Raw genomic sequence first — 18514 nt, 5'->3', positions numbered from 1 at the left:
CATCCTATTTTTCATTCAGTAAACATTACTGAGCACCTGCTGTGTGCCTGATAGAAACTCGGTGATAGGACTACAACAAGGAAACATGAATAGACCAAGTCTTTGTCCCCCTGGAGCCCAGAGTTGAAGACAAGTGTTCTTAACATTTTTTGTGTGCCATGGACCTGTTTGGTGATCTGGTGAAGCCTATGCATCTTTTCTCAGAAAACAGTATCTTTTGAATGCATAAAATAAGATACCTAGAGCCACAAAATATTGACTATATTGAAAAATAGTTACTAAAATATGGAAAAGCAAATATGTTATAGTAATATATATGATCCTTGTGAGATCTAATGGAGAGTCTAATGACAATCATGATTTTGAGATAGAGATGAGATTACATGATATTTCAAGAAATGTACAACATCTATAATATGATATAAAAATCTCTGTGATTTCTATTAGTAACAGAGTCACAGGTACTATCACTATTATACTATGGTCAGTTACATTCTTTACTGAAAAGATGCTAAATTTCAATTAGAGGAGAGTGAAAACAAAGATGTAATTTTTTTCCCATCCAAATTCATGGACCCCTCTAAACCCTGTCCCTGGACTGGATTGGAGGGAGATCTGTGAACCCAAATTAAGAAACCCTGGTAATAGGAAGGGCCTTCCTGTATCTCCTTTCTTCTTAAACCCCTTTCGTTTGGAGGACAGAAGCCTAGGTTTTATGCTGGGTCTTATTGCTGTGTGACCTCAAGCCAAACAGTTTGCCTCTCTGGGCCATAGTTCCCTAAGTCTGAAACAACGGCAAAGGCAAGAATTGGGAGGGGAGACCTTAATTATTTATGCTCCAGGCAATTAATTTATGTTCTCTCATTGAATCCTCCATTGAATGAATGGCATTTTCAGGGAAGATTTTTTTAAATTATCTTCCCATTTCACAGATGGTTAAACTGAGGCTCCAAGCGAGGCTGTCACTCGACCAATGTCTTAATCAGTAAGTAGCAGGGGCTGGTGGGTGACTGGCCAGACCTCTATAACCACCTCATCCTCCAGGGATAAAACTAGGAACTACGTTCACTTTGAGCGAGAGAAACCTGGCTCAGAAATCCCTGCAGGTGGGGGTAAGCTATGGAAAACTGAGGGCAGAGTCGTGTCTCTTAGCGGAGCGGTGGCTCACGCAAGGTGGCTTACGGAGAATAAGACGTCAAGAAGCCGCGCGCCTCCGATCGTCTTGTGACTCGCGCCAGGCCTCACTTTGGGGTTCGCGCCTGCGTGCTCCCAACTAACTGCCCGAAGACCTGTCGAATGGACTGGCAAAAAGCGATGAAGATCCTCCTCCTGGCCAATCCTATTAGAGGGTGGGCTTAGCTTATAAACCAATCAAAGACCCCCAAAGGGGCGGGTTTTCTTCGGCCTGGATCCTGGCTTGGGGGGTAAAAATAAAGTGTGTCCATCTCCAGCCAATCCCAGGGAAGACAGGAGGGCACTCCTCCAATGGGAGTCTGGAGCCGTCGGTAGCGGTGGCGGCCTGCGACCCCGCTAGCGCTCCAGCAAGCGGGAGGGACGCGTCCAGTGCGTTCGCGAGATCCAGCTGCCGGTCCCTGGAATCTACTCGCGCGAGGCAGCGGCTGCACCGACGGCCCGAGGTTCCCGGTGAGACGCTGTAAAGACGTGGGGTGGAGGACGCGGTGGGAAAGATGCCGGGCTGGAGCGCGTGAGGGGTGGGACCTGAGCGAGCTTTTACCTGGGCGGCCTCTCAACCCTAGGTCAGCGGGTTGCGGAGTATCGTGCGGGTAGCAAGGGGAGGGCGAGTGCTCCTGCGGCCCCCAGACGGCAACCAGGTGAGTACCCTGCGGAGCCCACCGCCCATGCCCACCCTCCGCGGTCCCCCAATTCCTGTCTCTTGGGAAACGGTGTACTGTGCAGGTCTGCAGCTCACGTGATCGTCTGCTTGCGTGTCTGTAAGTCTCCGTCTGTCTCTCACTCTCTGCCCACCCCGTTCCCCCTTCCTCTGTCTCTATCTCCATCTTTCTGTTTGTCTCTATCTTTCTGTCTGGCTCCCTCTCTGAGATATAGTAGACCGCCCAGGCCTATAAGGCTGAATCCTGACCCAACCAGTTAAAACTAGCCATAAGACCTTGAGCCTCACCCAGCTGGGCCTCAGTTTCCCCATCTGTCAAATGGGAGTCTAATAATCTCCACCTGAGACAATACAGTGCATCACTTTGCCCAGTGCCTGGCCCCTTGAAAAGTTTCAATAAATAATGACAGTTATAATTGAAAAGAATATAGTCTCTCTTGGCCTTTGGCTTTATTTTCTCCCTGTCTCTGACCCTACCCCCACCCCAACTTGTTCTTCTTTCTGAATGCTTCTGTCTTTCTCTGTTATTGCTTTTCCTTTTTCTGCCTCTTTCCCATCCCTAAACAGGTTAGAGGTGCATTGTTTATAGCAATGAGCTTGGCCTGAGAGTGCCTATGAGCTTAGTCTGGGGTTCTTGTCTGTTCTGGGGGTAAACAAATGGAGCTGGCCTTAGGCTGCTTCTGGCCTCATTGAGGAGACAACCCTCTTTGTTCCCCACCCTCCTGTGTTAAACAGGTGAGACACCCTCCGCCAGGGTGGGGAGCAGCTTAGATGAAAAAGTGGATCAGGCCCTTATCCTGTATCGTGTTAGTCTCCACAAGAAGATCAGAGACCAGGGGTCTCCTAGTTACATTCCCATACAGCCCTGGAATTGACCAGGCCTCTGGAACTCACCTTCAGTCATCAGCAAAATCCCCTTCATTCTCTCCCTGATTTCTGAATAGTCCCATTGTTTTCTTGCCATGCCTTAGTGGTTCTCATACCTTTTGAACACAACACTCCATTTTTATGATGTATGTTTTGAAACATCTCTTTCACTGTTCTGAATTGAAGTGCATAGATAATAGAATCTGTCTACACACATAATTCCCCCCCAAATCAATAAAATGTCTAATTCAATATAAGGGAGAAGTAAAGGAAAAATAATTTATAATAAAACAATATGTATTTCAATATGTAAAGGCTGGGATATAATTCCACTAGAAGACATAATGAAATGGTCTTGCACATACGATGCTTGTACCTGGGAGTGTGACAGCTACACTGTGACTCAGAAACCATGGATAGGGTGATGCAATTTTCCTAGATGATGAACAATTCTTCATAAGGTTCTAAACAAAACAAAGTGCAATCTTCCCTCAATTTATATGGTTGTTGAATTACTGTAAAAGTCATTATATATTAAAATCCATGATCTGGCTCCCATAACCTCTCTGACCTCATCTCCTACCACTGTCCCCATTTGCTCCCTCTCTTTCACCCATCCTGACCTCCTCTAGGCTACTTGAACATATTAGGCACACATCCACCTCAGGGGCTTGTACTAGGCCATCCCTTGTACCTAGAATGCTTGCCCCCCACCAATATCCACAAAGCTCATGCCCTCACCTCCTTCAGGCCTCTACTCAGATGTCACTTTCTCAATGAGGCCTACCCCAACCATCCTGTTTAAAATTGCAACTATCCCCTAGCACGTACCCTTATCTGTTTTTTCCATAGTGCTCCTCACTCTCTTACATATCTTTATTATGTTTGTTGTTTATTGTTTGACTCTCCCACTAGATTGTAAACTCCAGAAGGGCAGAGATGGTTGTCTTTTTTGTGCCTTGATGTATCCCTATTACCTAAAACAGTGCTTGGACACAGTAGGCTCAATCAATAAATGTTTGTTGAATGAATGAATGAACACGTTTTTCACCTACATGATTGTCTGGTGGAACATTCTAAAGTCATATGGGATGCAGTACGATTCTTTGCTGTGTGGAGCTGTCTTGTGCACTGCAGAATGCTGAGCATCCCTGGTCAATGCCCACTAAATGTCACTATAATCTCCAATTATTTTGACAGTCAAAAATGTCTCCGAAACACCCCTTGACTGTCTATTCAATCCCCCACTGAGAACCACTGCTTGAATAGAAATCTGGCTTTCCCCTGAGCACTCTGCTCCCCCAGCAGCCTCCTCATACCCCTCCTGCCAGGAGGCCAGGACATGGGGGTAGGTGTCCTCACTCTATATGTCCTTCCCAGACATTTTCTCTCCCTCCTCCTTAAACGCTCTGGTTTTTTAGAATTAAAATTTTTTATTTTTAATAATTTCAGACTTTTAAAAAGTTATAAAAATAGTACAAAGAATTCCCATATATCCTTCACTTACATTCCCCAAATGTTAAGAAATTATACAAGTACAGTTCAATTATCAAAATTAGGAAATTAGCATTGGTACAATACTCTTAATGAAAGTACAGAACCTATTTGAATTTCATCAGTTTTTCCACTAATATAATTTTTCTATTCTAGGATCTAATTCAGGATCCCACATTGTGTTTAGTTGTCATATCTCCTTAGGCACTTTTAATCTGGGACAGTTCTTTAGTCTTTCTTTGTCTTTCATGACTTTGATACTTTTGAAGAGTCCTGGCCAGCTATTTTATAGAACTTGGGTTTGTCTGATGTTTCCTTGTGATTACAGTTAAGTTATGTAATTTTGGCAAGAATACCACAGAAGAGATGTGTCTTCAGTGCTTTATATCAGGAGGCACATGATGTCAGTTTATCCCAATACTGGTTTTGTTCACATTGACTATTTGTTTAAGTTAGTGTCTCCAGGTTTCTCCATTGTAGTTACTCTTTTTCCTTTGTAATTAATAAGTAATTTGTAGAGAGATACATTAAGATTATATAAATATCAACCACTTTGTTTTAAATCTCAACTCATCAGACTATACCATCACCTACCTGTGTGTTGTAGTCAGGTACAGACATACACACATACCTGCCCCAGTCACGCCTCATTCCTAGAAGGATTTAGCTACTAGCTTACTGTCACTCTATAACACTACTCCAGTCCTACTTCTTGGTGATTTTAATATCCTCGTAGATGACCCTTCCAGTGGTCTTGTCTCTCAGTTCTGTCTGCTCTTCTACAGTGCTCTTGCCTTTCAGCCCCACCTCAGCCACGCACCCTGATAGTCTTACCCTTCTTATCAGTATCTGTGACTGCATCTCCTCCATAATCTCAGTTTCAGGCATCCTGCTCTCCAACCAGTACTTATCCTTCTAGCTCACTCCCTCTAGCACCCCAATTCCAACAATCCTTCAATGCCACTGGAACTGAACGTTTTCATTACCCTCTACTTCCTCCATGTTCCCATGTCCTTCCTTCAATCAGCTTAGATTCCGTGGTCCATCATAATAATCATTCCCTTGCATACATCCTCACTTCCCTTGCCCTCTGTCACTTTAGCATACTTATCAGGCAAAACCCCAGCCCTGCTTAAATCCACCTCTGCCAGCTCCACTGTACTTTCTTAGGCCATTCACTGTCCTATCCTTCTAGATAACTATTTCATACCTTCTCTCTCCTCAAATCTCCAACACCTCCTCTCCCATCCTAGGCTCAGGCTGCATACTTGACTGAAAATTTTAAACCATCAAAAGAAAACCTCCACTGATTCCCACTACCACATCCAACCACCAAGCAGCATCTGTACTCATATACTCTGCCTTCTTTTCTGTTATTATGGAAAAACTGTCCCTGCTGTCATCAAAATCCTGTCCTTCCACTTTGGCACTAGATCCCATCCTCTTACCTACTTGAGTACATTGCTTCAGCAATATCCCCCTCTCTCTCCTACCTCAATTTCCCCCTCTCTACAAATTCATTCCCATTAGCACACAGACATCCTGTTGTTGCTTCCATCTTTTTGTTACAGCTTTATTGAGATATATTTCACACACCATAAAATTCACCCTTTAAAAGGGTACTATTCAGTGGTCTTTAGTATATTCACAGTGTTGTGCAGCCATCACCACAATCAATTTTAGAACATTTTTATTCCCCCCTAAGAGAAGCTCCATACTCATTAGCAGTTACTCCCCATGACTCCCCTCCCCACAACTGTAGGCAGCCACTAATGCACTTTCTGTCTCTATTGATTTGTCTAGTCTAGACATCTTATATAAATTGGATCATACAATATATTGGCCTTTATGAGTGGCTTCTTCCACTTAGCGTACTGGTTTTGAGGTCCATCCATGTTGTTGCATGTGACATTTGCTTTTATTGCCAAATAATATTCCATTGTGTGAATATACTACATTTTGTTTATTCATTAGTCAGTTGATAGATATTCCAGTTGTTTTCACGTTTGGCTATTTTAAATACTGTTGCTAAGGACATTTGTGTACAAGTTTTTGTGTGAATGTATGTTTTCTTTTCTCTTGGGTAGATACCTAGGAGTGGGATTGCTTGGTCATATGGCAACTCTATGTTTAACTTTTTGAGGAACTACCAAACCGTTTGCAAAAGTGGCTGCACCATTTTACATTCACACCAGCAATGTTTGAGGGTTTCAATTTCTCCATATCCTCACCAACACTTCTTATTGTCTGTCTTTTTTATTATAGCCATCCTAATGGGTATGAAGTGGTATCTCATTGTGGTTTTTATTTGCATTTCCCTAATAATTAACGATGTTGAACATCTTTTCATGTGTTTATTGGCTATTTGTATATCTTTTTTTGAGAAATGTCTATTAAAATCCTTAGCCCTTTTAAAGTTAGATTATTTGTCTTTTTATTGTTAGATTGTAAGGATTCTTTATATATTTTAGATACAAGTCTCTTAGCAGATATATGAATTGTACATCTTTCCTTCCATTCTGTGGGTTATTTTTTCACTTTTTTAAAGTTTTTTTTTTTTGATGTGAACCATTTTTAAAGTCTTTATTGAATGTGTTACAATATTGCTTCTGTTTTATTTATTTATTTATTTGGTTTTTTGGCCACAAGGCATGTGGGATCTTAGCTCCCCGACCAGGGATCTAACCTGCACCCCCTGCATTGGAAGACAAAGTTTTAACCACTGGACCACCAGGGAAGTCCCTGTTTTTTCACTTTCCTCGTGGTGTCCTTTGATGCACAAAAGTTTTTAATTTTGATGAAGTTCAATTTATGTGTTTTTTTCTTTTATCATTTGAGCTTTTTGTGTCGTATCCAAGAAACCACTCCATAAACCAAGGTCACAAAGATTTATTCCTTTTTCTTCCAGGAATTGCATGGTTTTAGCTCTTAAATTTAGGCCAGTGATCCATTTTGAGTTAATTTTTGTACATGCTGTGAGGTAGGGAGTCCAAATTTCATTCTTCTACTTGTGGATATCTAGTTGTTCCAGCACCTTTTGTTGAAAAGAGTATTCTTTCCCTCATTGAATTGTCTTGACAACCTTGTGAAAAATCAGTTGACCATAAATCATAAATGTAACAGTTAATTTTTGGACTCTCAATTCTATTCCACTAATCGATATGTTTGTCACTATGCCAGAGCACACTGTCTTGATTAAATTAACTGTGTAGTAAATTTTGAAATCAGGAAATGGGATTCCTCCAACTTTGTAATTCTTTTTCAAGATTTATTTTGACTGTTCTAAGTCCTTTTCATTTCCATATGAGTTTTAGGATCATCTTGTCAATTTCTGCAGAAAATCAGCCGAAATTTTTATAGGGATTGTGTTGAATCTATATATCAATTTGGGAAGTATTGCCATTTAACGATATTAAGTCATCTGATCCATGATCATGGGAAATCTTTCCATTTAGATCTTCTTTCTTTCAGAAGTGTTTTGTAGTTTTCAGCGTACAAGTCTTGCACTTATTTTGTTAAATTTATTCCTAGGTATTTTATTCTTTTTGCTACTATTATAAATGGAGTTGTTTTCTTACTTTCACTTGCTGATTGTTAAGTGCTAGTGTGTAGAAATACAGTTGATTTCCGTTTATTGATTTCTGTCCTGTCACATTTCTGAACTTGTTTATTAGTTCAAATAGTTTTTAGTGGTTTCCTTAGGATTTTCTATATATAAAATCGTGTCATCTACAAATAGAGATAGTTTTACTTTTATTTTCCAATTTGGATGCCTTGTATTTATTTTTCTTGACCAGTTATCCTGGCTAGACCTACAGTATTGACTAGAAGTAATGAGCGCAGACATCCTTGTCTTGTTCCTGATCTTAGGGGGAAAGTATTGAGTCTTTCTCCATTAAGCATGTTGTTAGCTGTGGGTTTTACATAGATACCCTTTATCAAATTGAGGAAGTTCCCTTCTACTCCTAGTTCTCTGAGTGTTTTTGCTATGAATGGGTGTTGGATTTTGTCAAATGCTTTGTCTGCATCTACTGAGGTGATCATGTGGAGTTTATGTTTGTTCTATTAATATGGTATATTACATTGATGAATTTTCAGGTAGTAAACTAACTGCGTTCCTGAAATAAATCCTAGTTGGTCATGTTATATAATACTTTATATATGTTGCTGGACTTGGTTTGCTAGTATTTTGTTGAGGATTTTTACATCTATATTCATAAGGGATATTGGTCTGTAGTTTTCTTGTGATGTCTTTGATTTTGGTATCAGGATAATACAGGTTGTATAAAATGAATTGGGAAGTGTTTCCTCCTATATTTTTTGGAAGAGTTTGTGAAGGATTGATACTTGCTTTGTGTATGTCTTATGTCTTTTCTGTTTCTTTGTTCTTCGATTCCTCTCTTCTTATGTATCAAGTAGATATTTTCTAGTATAACTTTTAAATTTCCTTGTTAACTATATATTTTTGAGTTAAGTTCTTAGTGGTTGCCCTAGGGATTACAACTAACATCTTAACTTGAGAAAATCCACTTTGGGTTAATTCTAACTTAATTTCAATAGTATATAACAACTTTGCTCTAATATATCTCTGTTCCCTCTCCTTTGCTTCATAGTATTATTATCATACAAATTACCTCTTTATACATTATAAGCCTACCAACGCAGTTTTATTATTATTGCTTTATGTAGTTATCTTTTAAAACAGATAGGAGAATAAAAGTATTACAAACAAAAGTACTTTCTCTTATAATACCTGTGTAGTTACCTTCAAGTTACCATTTACTGTCCTTTAACTTCAGCCTGAAATTAGTATTTCTTGTAGGATAGGTCTGCTAGCAACAAATTCTTTCAGTTTTTGTTTATCTTAACTTTTCTTTTATGTTTGAAGGACAGTTTAGCTGGATAAAGAAGTCTCCGTCTCTTTCTTTCAACATTTTGAAGATATCATTACACTGTCTTCTGGCCCCCATGGTTTCTGATGATAAATCAGCTTATATTTATTGAGTATCCCTTATTGAGTATCCCTTATATTATTGAGTATCCCTTATATTCAATAAGTCATCTTTCTCTTGCTACATTCATTATTGAGTGTATCCCTTATACACTTATTGAGTATCCCTTATATTCAATTATTGAGTATCCCTTATATTGAGTATCCCTTATATTCAATTGAGTATCCCTTATATTGAGTATTCCTTATATTCAATAAGTCATCTTTCTCTTGCTACATTCAAGATTTTCTTGTCTTTGATCAGTTTATTCTACTTGAGCTTCTTAAATGTATAGATTAATATCTTTCATCAAATTTGTGATGTTTTAGCCCCTTTCTCATCCTCTTGTCCTTCCAAGATTCCCATTATGTATATGTTGGTACATTTGATGGTGTCCCACAGGTGTTTGAGACTGTTTCTTTTTTTTTTCATTCTTTCTTCTTTCTGCTTTTAAGAAATGGATAATCTCTATTTGACCTATCATCAAATTTACCTTTTCTCTCTTCTGCCAGCTCAAATATGATGGTGAGCCCCTCTAAGTGAAATTTTTATTTCAGTTATTATAACTTTCAACTCCAGATTTTCTATTTGATTTTTTAAATGATTTCTATCTCTTTATTGATATTCTCTATTTGGTGAGACATTGTTCTCACACTTTCCTTCAATTCTTTAGATATTGTTTCCTTTAGTTCTTCAAAAATATTTATAATAGCTAGTATAAAGTCTTTGTCTAAGTCCCAAACATTGGCCCCTTCAGGTACATGTTCTTTTGGCTGCTTTTTCCCCTGTATATGTAACATACTTTACTGTTTCTTTGTATGTCTCATAATTTCTTGTTAAAAATTGGACATTTTAGGGCTTCCCTGGTGGCGCAGTGGTTGAGAGTCTGCCTGCCGATGCAGGGGACGCGGGTTCGTGCCCCGGTCCTGGAAGATCCTACATGCCGCGGAGCAGCTAGGCCCATGAGCCATGGCCGCTGAGCCTGCGCGTCCGGAGCCTGTGCTCCGCAACGGGAGAGGCCCGTGTACCACAAAAAAAAAAAAAAAAAAATTGGACATTTTAGATATTCTCCTCTAACAACTCTAGTATCAGACTCTTCCACCCTCAAGGTTTGTTGTTCTGGTGTGTGTGTGTGTGTGTGTGTGTGTGTGTGTGTGTGTGTGTGTTGTGTGGTTGTTGTTATTGTTCTTGTTGTCATTTATTTGTTTGGCAACTTTTCTTGACTAATTCTGTGGATTCTATATTCCCTGCATTATGTGGCCTCTGAGTTCTCTGCTAACTTTTTTTTTAAAAAAGATCTTGTTTTTATTTTTAAGCCTGGATTCCTAGGGGTCACACCTGGTAAGTATAATTTGGTGGTCAGCCAGTGATTGGTCAGATGTCCTTAAATACCTTGTCTATATGTCTTCTACCCTCTGCCAAGGGGGTCTGTGTAAGAAGGCATGCCTTCAAACTTCAGCCAGATTATAGGCCAGCCTGAGTTCTCACTTTCTGCTTGCACAGGGCCTCACAGTCAGCCATAAGTAATGACTTGGGCCCTCTCCTCTTCCAGCTCTTTCTTGTGCACAGCCCTTTAGAGTCCCAGGAATATGTCAGAACTTTTCAGAGTTCTCTATAGTTGTCTCATTCTCTAGGATTTCCTTTTAAATTCCTGACCAAGGCATCTCCCTGTTTTCTGGAATTTATTTAGCTTTTGGCTACTGAACCACTAAGCTGGAGAGGGAGGGAGGATGGGAATAGCCACAAGTTAAAATGTCACACACAAAAAAGGCACAGAACCTGCTGTCTTGCCAAGATTCAGTCGTTTCTCTTGGATCAATGATTTTCACTTCATTCTATGCCTTTGTTAATTGCCAGAGTTTTGAACTGATTGATTTTAGTTTGTTTGCCCTTATTTTCATTGTCTTAGAGGGATAGCTGGCTCACCAAAGTCCTCACTCTGCCATTCCATTGATCTCCTGTTGCTCCCATCTTTAAAAAATGTAAAACTCTCTTCATCCCACATCCCCTTGCAAATATGGCTTTATTTCTCTATTCCTCTAACAACAAAACTCTTCAAAAGAGTTGTCATTCTTCACTTCTTCCTACTCTTCTCCCATTCCCTGTTTGTTCATATAAAATATCTTACACGTATAATAAAAGAATATATACATTATGTACATAAGTTATAGAGATAATGAAAACCCAGGAACTCCAACCCCGCCCAAGAACAGCATTAATGATAGCATCTATCCCTGTGTCATTTTCAGTCCCATTTCCCACCCCTCCTGCCAGAAATTACCACTCTCCTAAGTCTTGTGTTTAACATTCCCTTGCTCTTTTTGATTTTTTTTCATATTTGTGGAGATGCTTAACCAATACATTGTGGTTTTGGCTTGGTTGTGAGCTCTGAAAAAAATAGTATCATACTGTATGTGGTCTTCTGTGACTTACTTTTTTCATTCATCATCGTGTTTCCAAGATTCACCTGTTTTGCATGTAGCTGTAGCTTGTTCATTCTCAATGCCATATGATATTTCATTGGGTGACCTTAAATTATTCACCCATCTACCTGTTGAGGGACATTTGGGTCATTTCTAGCTTTTTGCTCTTATAAAAAGTGCTATTATGAACATTCTTGTACATGTCTCCTTGTACACATGGACACCCATTTTTCTAAGGTATATACCTATGTATGGAATTGCTGGTTAATAAGACATGTAAACATTCAGCTTGACGGGATTATGCCAAAATGTATTTTAAACTCTTGGTACCAATTTACACACCTTTCAGCAATTTGTAAGAGGTCCCATTGATTCATATACACCTTATTAATACTTGATATTGTGCCACTTTTAATTTTTTGTCATTATAGTGAGTCTTTGTGGACTTAATTAGCATTTTTCAAATTACTAATATAATTGAGCATCTTTTCACGTTTATTGGCCACACATGTTTCTTCTTCTGTGCAATGACTGTTAATATCTTTTGTCCATTTTAAAAATTGATATTTTTATAATTTTTATTGATTTACAGAAGTTATTTAATTATTTGCATACTCCTCATTTGTCAGTTATATGTGAATATCTTCTCTCAGTTTGTGGCCTTTTTTTTCTTTATAGTGTCTTTGCATGAGCAGAAATTCCTAATTTTAAATGAGTTGAACAATTCAGTTTTTTCTCTGTAGCCAGCACTTTTTGTGTGTTGTCTTCCCTAACCTATGGTCATGAAGATATTCTTTATTTTCTTCTAATAAAAGTTTAAAGGTTTACCTTTAACTTTTAAGTCCTTAATCTAACTGGAATTGATTTTTGTGTAGTGTAAATTATGAGATAGGAACCCAGTTGTGTTATTTTCCCCACAGATAGCCTAATTATCTGAAGTGCCACTTCTATCATACATCAAAGTTTCACATCTGTGTAGGTCTGTTTCTGGGATCTCTGCTACTGGCCAACTTTTTGCCCCTGAATCAGTACCACACTACCTTTAATTACTTTAGCTTCGTAAAGAATCTTGATATTTGATAGAGCAAAATCTTCCCATCATATTTTTCTTCAGGAGTATCATATATTCTTGGCCCTTTGTTATTTCAAGCACATTTCAGAATAAGCTTGTCGTGTTCTACAGAAATATTGGAATTGAAATAAATCTGTAGATCAGTTTGAAGAGAATTGATATGTTTATGATGTTGAGTCTTCCTAGCTATAAACATGATGTATCCTTTCATTTTAAATAAATTATTGAATGTCTTTTGGTAGAACTTTATAATTTTCTGTATAAGGTCTTGCATATCTTGTGTTAGATTTTTTTCCTTGGTATTTATGGCTTTTACTGCTATTATGAATGAGATCTTGTTATTTAATGTGTTTTATCTCTTTTGCAGGTATATAGAAATGAAGTTAATTTTTTATATTGTTATTATAGCCATTCACCTTGCTTTATAAACTTTCATTACCTTTAAGCAAACTTTTAATTTTAGAATAATTTTAGTTATAGAAAAGTAAATAGAGACAGTATGGAGAGTTCCTGTGTACTCTTCGCTGTGATATTTTTGTCAAAACTAAGAAAACAACATTGGTATATTACTATTAACTAAACTTCAGACTGTATATAGATGTATCAGTTTTCCCACTAATGTCCTTTTTCTGTTCTAGGAGCCAATTCCAAATACCACATTGCATTTAAGTTGTCATGTCTCTTTAGTGTCTTATGGTCTATGACATTTTCTTAGTCTCCTTGTTTTTTATAAGCTTAACAGTTTTGAGATGTACTATAGAATGTCCCTCAATTTGGATTTGTCTGAAGTTTTCCTCATAATTAGACTGGGGTTGTTCTTGGAAGGAATACCACAGAGTTGAAGTGCCCTTTTCATCACATCATATCAGGGGTATGTGAAATCCCTATGACATCCCTGGTGATGTTGACCTTCACCACTTAGTTAAGGTAGTGTTTGCCAGGTTTCTCCACTGTAAAGTTGGTATTTTTTTTCCCTTTTCATTCTCTGTTCTTTGAAAGAATCTAGCCCACCCTCAAGAAGGGAAGGAATTAAGCTTCACCTCTGGAAGGGGATGTAATTACATATATTATTTGGAATTCTTCTGTAAAAAAGATTTGTTTCTTCTCCTTTATTTACTTACTTATTTATTCAGTTACTTGTTTATATCAGTATGAACTCATGCCATATTTGTTTAATAATTTGAGATATAAATCCAATACTGTTATTTGTCTTGTGGCTCAAATTGTTCCAGCTTTGGTCACCAGGGGCTCTTTTAGGTTGGCTTCTGTGTCCCGTTGACATGGCCCCATCCTTTTGTTTTTAAGTACTTCCTTACTTGTCAGCACTACAAGATACTCCCTACTCATCTTTTATCTTCCTGCCCCAGTCCCAACCCCAGAATCGACCATTTCTCAAGGAACCCTGCTTCCTTTTAAGTTGTCTACATATTCTTTTGTGTTTTCTATGTTGACAACCATATCAGCTATTAATAATGAGAGTTTTGTTTTTTCCTTTCCAATCTTTATGCTTTTAATTTATTTTTCTTGTCTTACTGAGATGGCCAGGGCCTCCAGTACAGTGATGAATAGAAAAGATGTAGTGGGCATCCTTGTCTTGTTGGATATTTTAGAGGAAACACCACTAACTTTTCTCTAGTAAGAACAATATTTGCTGTAGATTCCTACAGTTTTTATCAGATTAAGCAAGTTCCATCCTGTTCCTCCATGCTAAGAAGTTTTTGTTATTGTTTTTAAATCATGAAAGGGTGTTGAATTTTTTATCAGATACATTTTCTGTTTCTTAGGATGATTATGTTTTTTTCCCTCCAATAATCTGATGATGTGGTAAATGACATTTATAGATTTTCCTTATGTTAGACTACCTTTGCATTTCTGGTATAAACATAACTTGGTCGTGATCTTTTCCTTTTTCTACAATACTAGATTCAGTTTGCTAATATTTTGTTTAGGATTTCTGTACCTGTGTCCATAAATTGGTCTTTAATTTTCCTTTCTCATGCTATCCTTATTTGCTTTTGGCATCAAGTTCTGCTGGTATCATAGAATGAGTCAATGTTTCCTCATTTACAATATTCTGGAAGATGCTATATGACTTTGGAATGATCTGTTTGGTAGAATTCTCCTGTAAAACCACCTTGGTCTTTTCTTTTTAATATTAAGTGAATATTAAACTTCTAAATAAAATATTTTCAAAATTTTGAATGAGAAACTTGAAATCTGCTTCCATAACATGTTTATTTTATATCAGGTTTTATGCTTAAAATGGCTACAGAAAAATCCTGATCAAGACTTTTTAATGATGTATTCTTCAAATTCTTAATGGTCACCATCAATACAAATCTTTCTTTGTACAATTAGGTGATAAAGTATTTCAAACCAACTTTTAAATTGTTCAAAAATGTTTAAAAAGTGAAGTTATATCTAACAGCTTTTCTTTTTATTTCACTGACAAATATATTGTTAAAAATATCTTGTGATAATATGATTAGATTTCAAATCCAATTGAACTCTTTCATATTAACTATTTCAAAATAATGATAAAGCTCTTATTTGCAGAACATGCATCATTGTTAGAACCATCACCCTGCAGCTAGCTTGGACACCATTAAAAGGGCTCATCAGCTGCAAATGGATAGAAGTATCTGATATTCGCGAAGACAGAGTTTCAGGGCTTCTACCTGGAGCTACACTCTCCAAAAGCCCCTGCTTGGCCTCCTTGCACCCAACCCTACCCCATCCAGTCACAACTTGGGTCGTGTGGTGTTTCTTGGCAACTGGAACACAGACTTCTCCAGCAGCTCCGCAGGCCCCTTGTCCTCAGTGAGCAGAAGACTACAGAAGCTGGCTACTGAAGAGGCTGTCCAAGTCTTAGAGCTCCTCTTCGGCCCTGCTTAGCACATTTACTACAGAGCAGTAACTGAGTGCTGGATGTTACTCATTCGTGTTCACCACCTGCAGGGACTGCAGAGGGATTTGTCAGACCCCATTTCACTAAGGGCCACCCTCTAAGGATCTCCACAGGAGGCTGCCCATAGAGAGAAGTGGCCTGTCTAGGGTCTCCACTGCCTTAAGGCCTACGTGGACACTTCCAGGCCTAAGGGGATTAATATTTCTTCACCTACCTGTCATCCACATATCAATTGGAAAATTCTCCCTCCTGATGTTTTTTGTTCCTTTGTTTGTTTTTTAGTAGGAAGAGTTTTAACTACTGCTTCAATTCCTTTAGTAGTTAGAGGACTAGTCAGCATTTCTTTTTCTTCTTGAGTCAGTTTTGGTAAGTTATAGTTTTCTAGGAATTGGTGCATTTTGTCCGCCTTCTCAAGTTTATTGGCATAGTTTCCTTATTTTTTTATTCTCTGCTGTATACAATCTGTAGTTATGTCTCCTTTTTCATTGCTGATATTGGTTATTTGTGCCTTCTCACTTTTTTTCTTGATCAATCTCACCAGAGGTTTGTCTATTTTACTAGTCTTTTCAAAGAACCAACTTTTGGCTTTGTTGCTCCTCTCTATTTTGTCTTTGTTTTCTATTTCTTTAATTTCTGCTCTTATCTTTTTTGATCTCCTTCCTTCCACATTTTTTGGATTTATTTTGTTGTTATTTTTCTAATTTCTTAAATTGGACACCAGCCTTATTAATTTTCAGTCTTTCTTGTTTTCTACTTTGCACATTTAAGGACGTAACTTTCCCTCTAACTACTGCTTTTCTACAAGTTCAGCCATGTCATATTTCATTACTGTTCAGTTCCAAGTATTTCAGCATTTCCATCATGGTTACTTCTTTGACCTGCAAGTTATATAGAAGTGTGTTTCTAAATGTTTAGAGATTTTAAAGTTTATCTTTATGTTATTGAACTCTATCTTTAATTGCATTATGGTCAGAGTATGTGATCTGTGTGATAAAAATTCTGAAATTTATTGAGACTTGTTTTATGGCTTAATAGGTGATCAGTATTTTTTAATGTTTCCTATGTGATTTATAAGAATGTATGTTCTCTAACTGTTGAATACAGAGTTCCACATAAGTCTGTTATCAAATTTGTTAATCGTATTGTTCACATTTTCTATATCTAAACTGATTTTTTGGTTGTAATATACCAATAATTATAAGGTATGTTAATATGCAGTTATGATGGTGGATTTGTCTATTTCTCCTTGTAGTTCTTTTTTTTTCTTTTACTTATTTTGAGGGTATTTTATTAGGAATATTCAAAATGAGAATTGTTATATATTCCTGGTAAACATGTAATGACCCTCTCTATTTCTGATAATGCATTTTTTCCTTGAAGTCTATTTTATCTTACATGAATATAGCAACACAAACTTTTCTTCTTCTTAGGATTTGTGTGGTATATAATTTTCCATCCTTTTACTTTTCAACGTTTTCATGCCTTTACGCTTTAATCATATCTCTTGGAAATGGCATATAGTTGGACCTTTTAAAACATCTAATATAATAATCTCTGTCTTTTAATGGTCAAGTTTAGTCTGTTTACACTTATTGTGATATATTTGGACTTGTTTCTACCATCATACTTTTTTTTTTTTTTTTTTTTTTTTTGCGATACACGGGCCTCTCACTGTTGTGGCCTCTCCCATTAAGGAGCACAGGCTCCGGACGCGCAGGCTCAGCAGCCATGGCTTACGGGCCCAGCCGCTCTGCGGCATGTGGGATCTTCCTGGACCGGGGCACGAACCCATGTCCCTTGCATCGGCAAGCAGACTCTCAACCACTGCACCACCAGGGAAGCCCCCATCATACTTTTTTATTTCTATTTCCTACCACCACCTTTTCGATGCTTCATTTTTCTCTTTTTTTTGGCCTGCTTTTTAGTTTTGAAATTTGTTTGTTTGCTTTCTTAATCATTTTTTTTCCTCCCTACTGTTTGGAATTTACCTATTCTTTTTCCTTTCTTTCTGTGGTTATCCTTGAAATTTTACCATGCATGTTTAACTTACAAGGTTTAAAGTTAAACAGTATTTTAACCTCCCTCTTAAAGAGTGCAGGAACCTTAGAACCTTCAACTCTAGTCATTCCTATCTTGACCACATGTTATTTTTTTGAGTGTGTTAGTTTGTTCCTTCTTCCCCTGACCTCACTAATATATCATCATTAGTATTAATTTATATAGATGGTATGTGTTTGGATTTACATGCATACATTCTTGCATCTCAGAACATTGTTCTGGGATCATTTTCCTTCATTATGATTACGATGTTTAGATACTCTTTTAGTACATATCTGTTGGTGTTAAATTCTCCTAGTCTCTGTTATATGTAAATGTATTTATTCTCATTCTTAAAAGGTAGGTTGTTATAGGTAATATTAGAAGTCCACTATCAGTCTAATTTCTGTTTTTTGTAGGTGTTTTTGTTTTCTTATATTCTGACTACTTTTCTCTCTCTCTTTTTCTTGGAGGGGAGGGGTATATTCAGGGGGTTCTGCAGTTTCATTCTATCAATGTTTAGGTATGTATTTCTTTTTTATTATTCTACTTTGGAAATGTGCTTTATGCCTCTGGATTCATGTTTTTCATAATTTCTGGAAAATTCTCAGCCATTATCTCTTCAAATATTGCCTTTCTTCCATTCTTTCTATATTTTCTTTCTCAGAATTCAGTTGGTCATATTTTGGACCGCCTCATTCTATCTTCCATATCTCGTAACATTTCATTGATATTTTCTATCTTCTTGTCTTCCTGCACTTCATTCTAGGCAATTTCTTCAGATATATCTTTCAGCTTATTGATTCTCTCTTCAGCTCTGTCTGATCTGCTGTTTAATCTGTCCACTGAGTTTTTTATTTCAAGAATTGT

At 37.6% G+C, this 18514-nt stretch overlaps 1 long non-coding RNA gene across 1 annotated transcript; it reads left to right on the top strand.

Moving 5' to 3' along the window:
• Positions 1 to 1398: 1398 nt before the first annotated feature.
• LOC113616522 (uncharacterized) lies at positions 1399 to 17261 on the top strand. The gene is made up of 3 exons (XR_003431317.1): positions 1399 to 1644; positions 1758 to 1832; positions 15256 to 17261. It is a non-coding gene; the product is annotated as an uncharacterized LOC113616522 (long non-coding RNA).
• The last annotated feature ends 1253 nt before the right edge of the window (positions 17262 to 18514 follow it).

Source organism: Aethalodelphis obliquidens, unplaced genomic scaffold (genome assembly GCF_003676395.1).
Source record: "Aethalodelphis obliquidens isolate GAN/ISIS:26980383/991018 unplaced genomic scaffold, ASM367639v1 scaffold147, whole genome shotgun sequence".
Taxonomy (NCBI): Eukaryota; Metazoa; Chordata; class Mammalia; order Artiodactyla; family Delphinidae; genus Aethalodelphis; species Aethalodelphis obliquidens.
The sequence above is the reverse complement of the archived record's forward strand: the minus strand, read 5'-3'. Positions and strand labels throughout refer to the sequence as shown.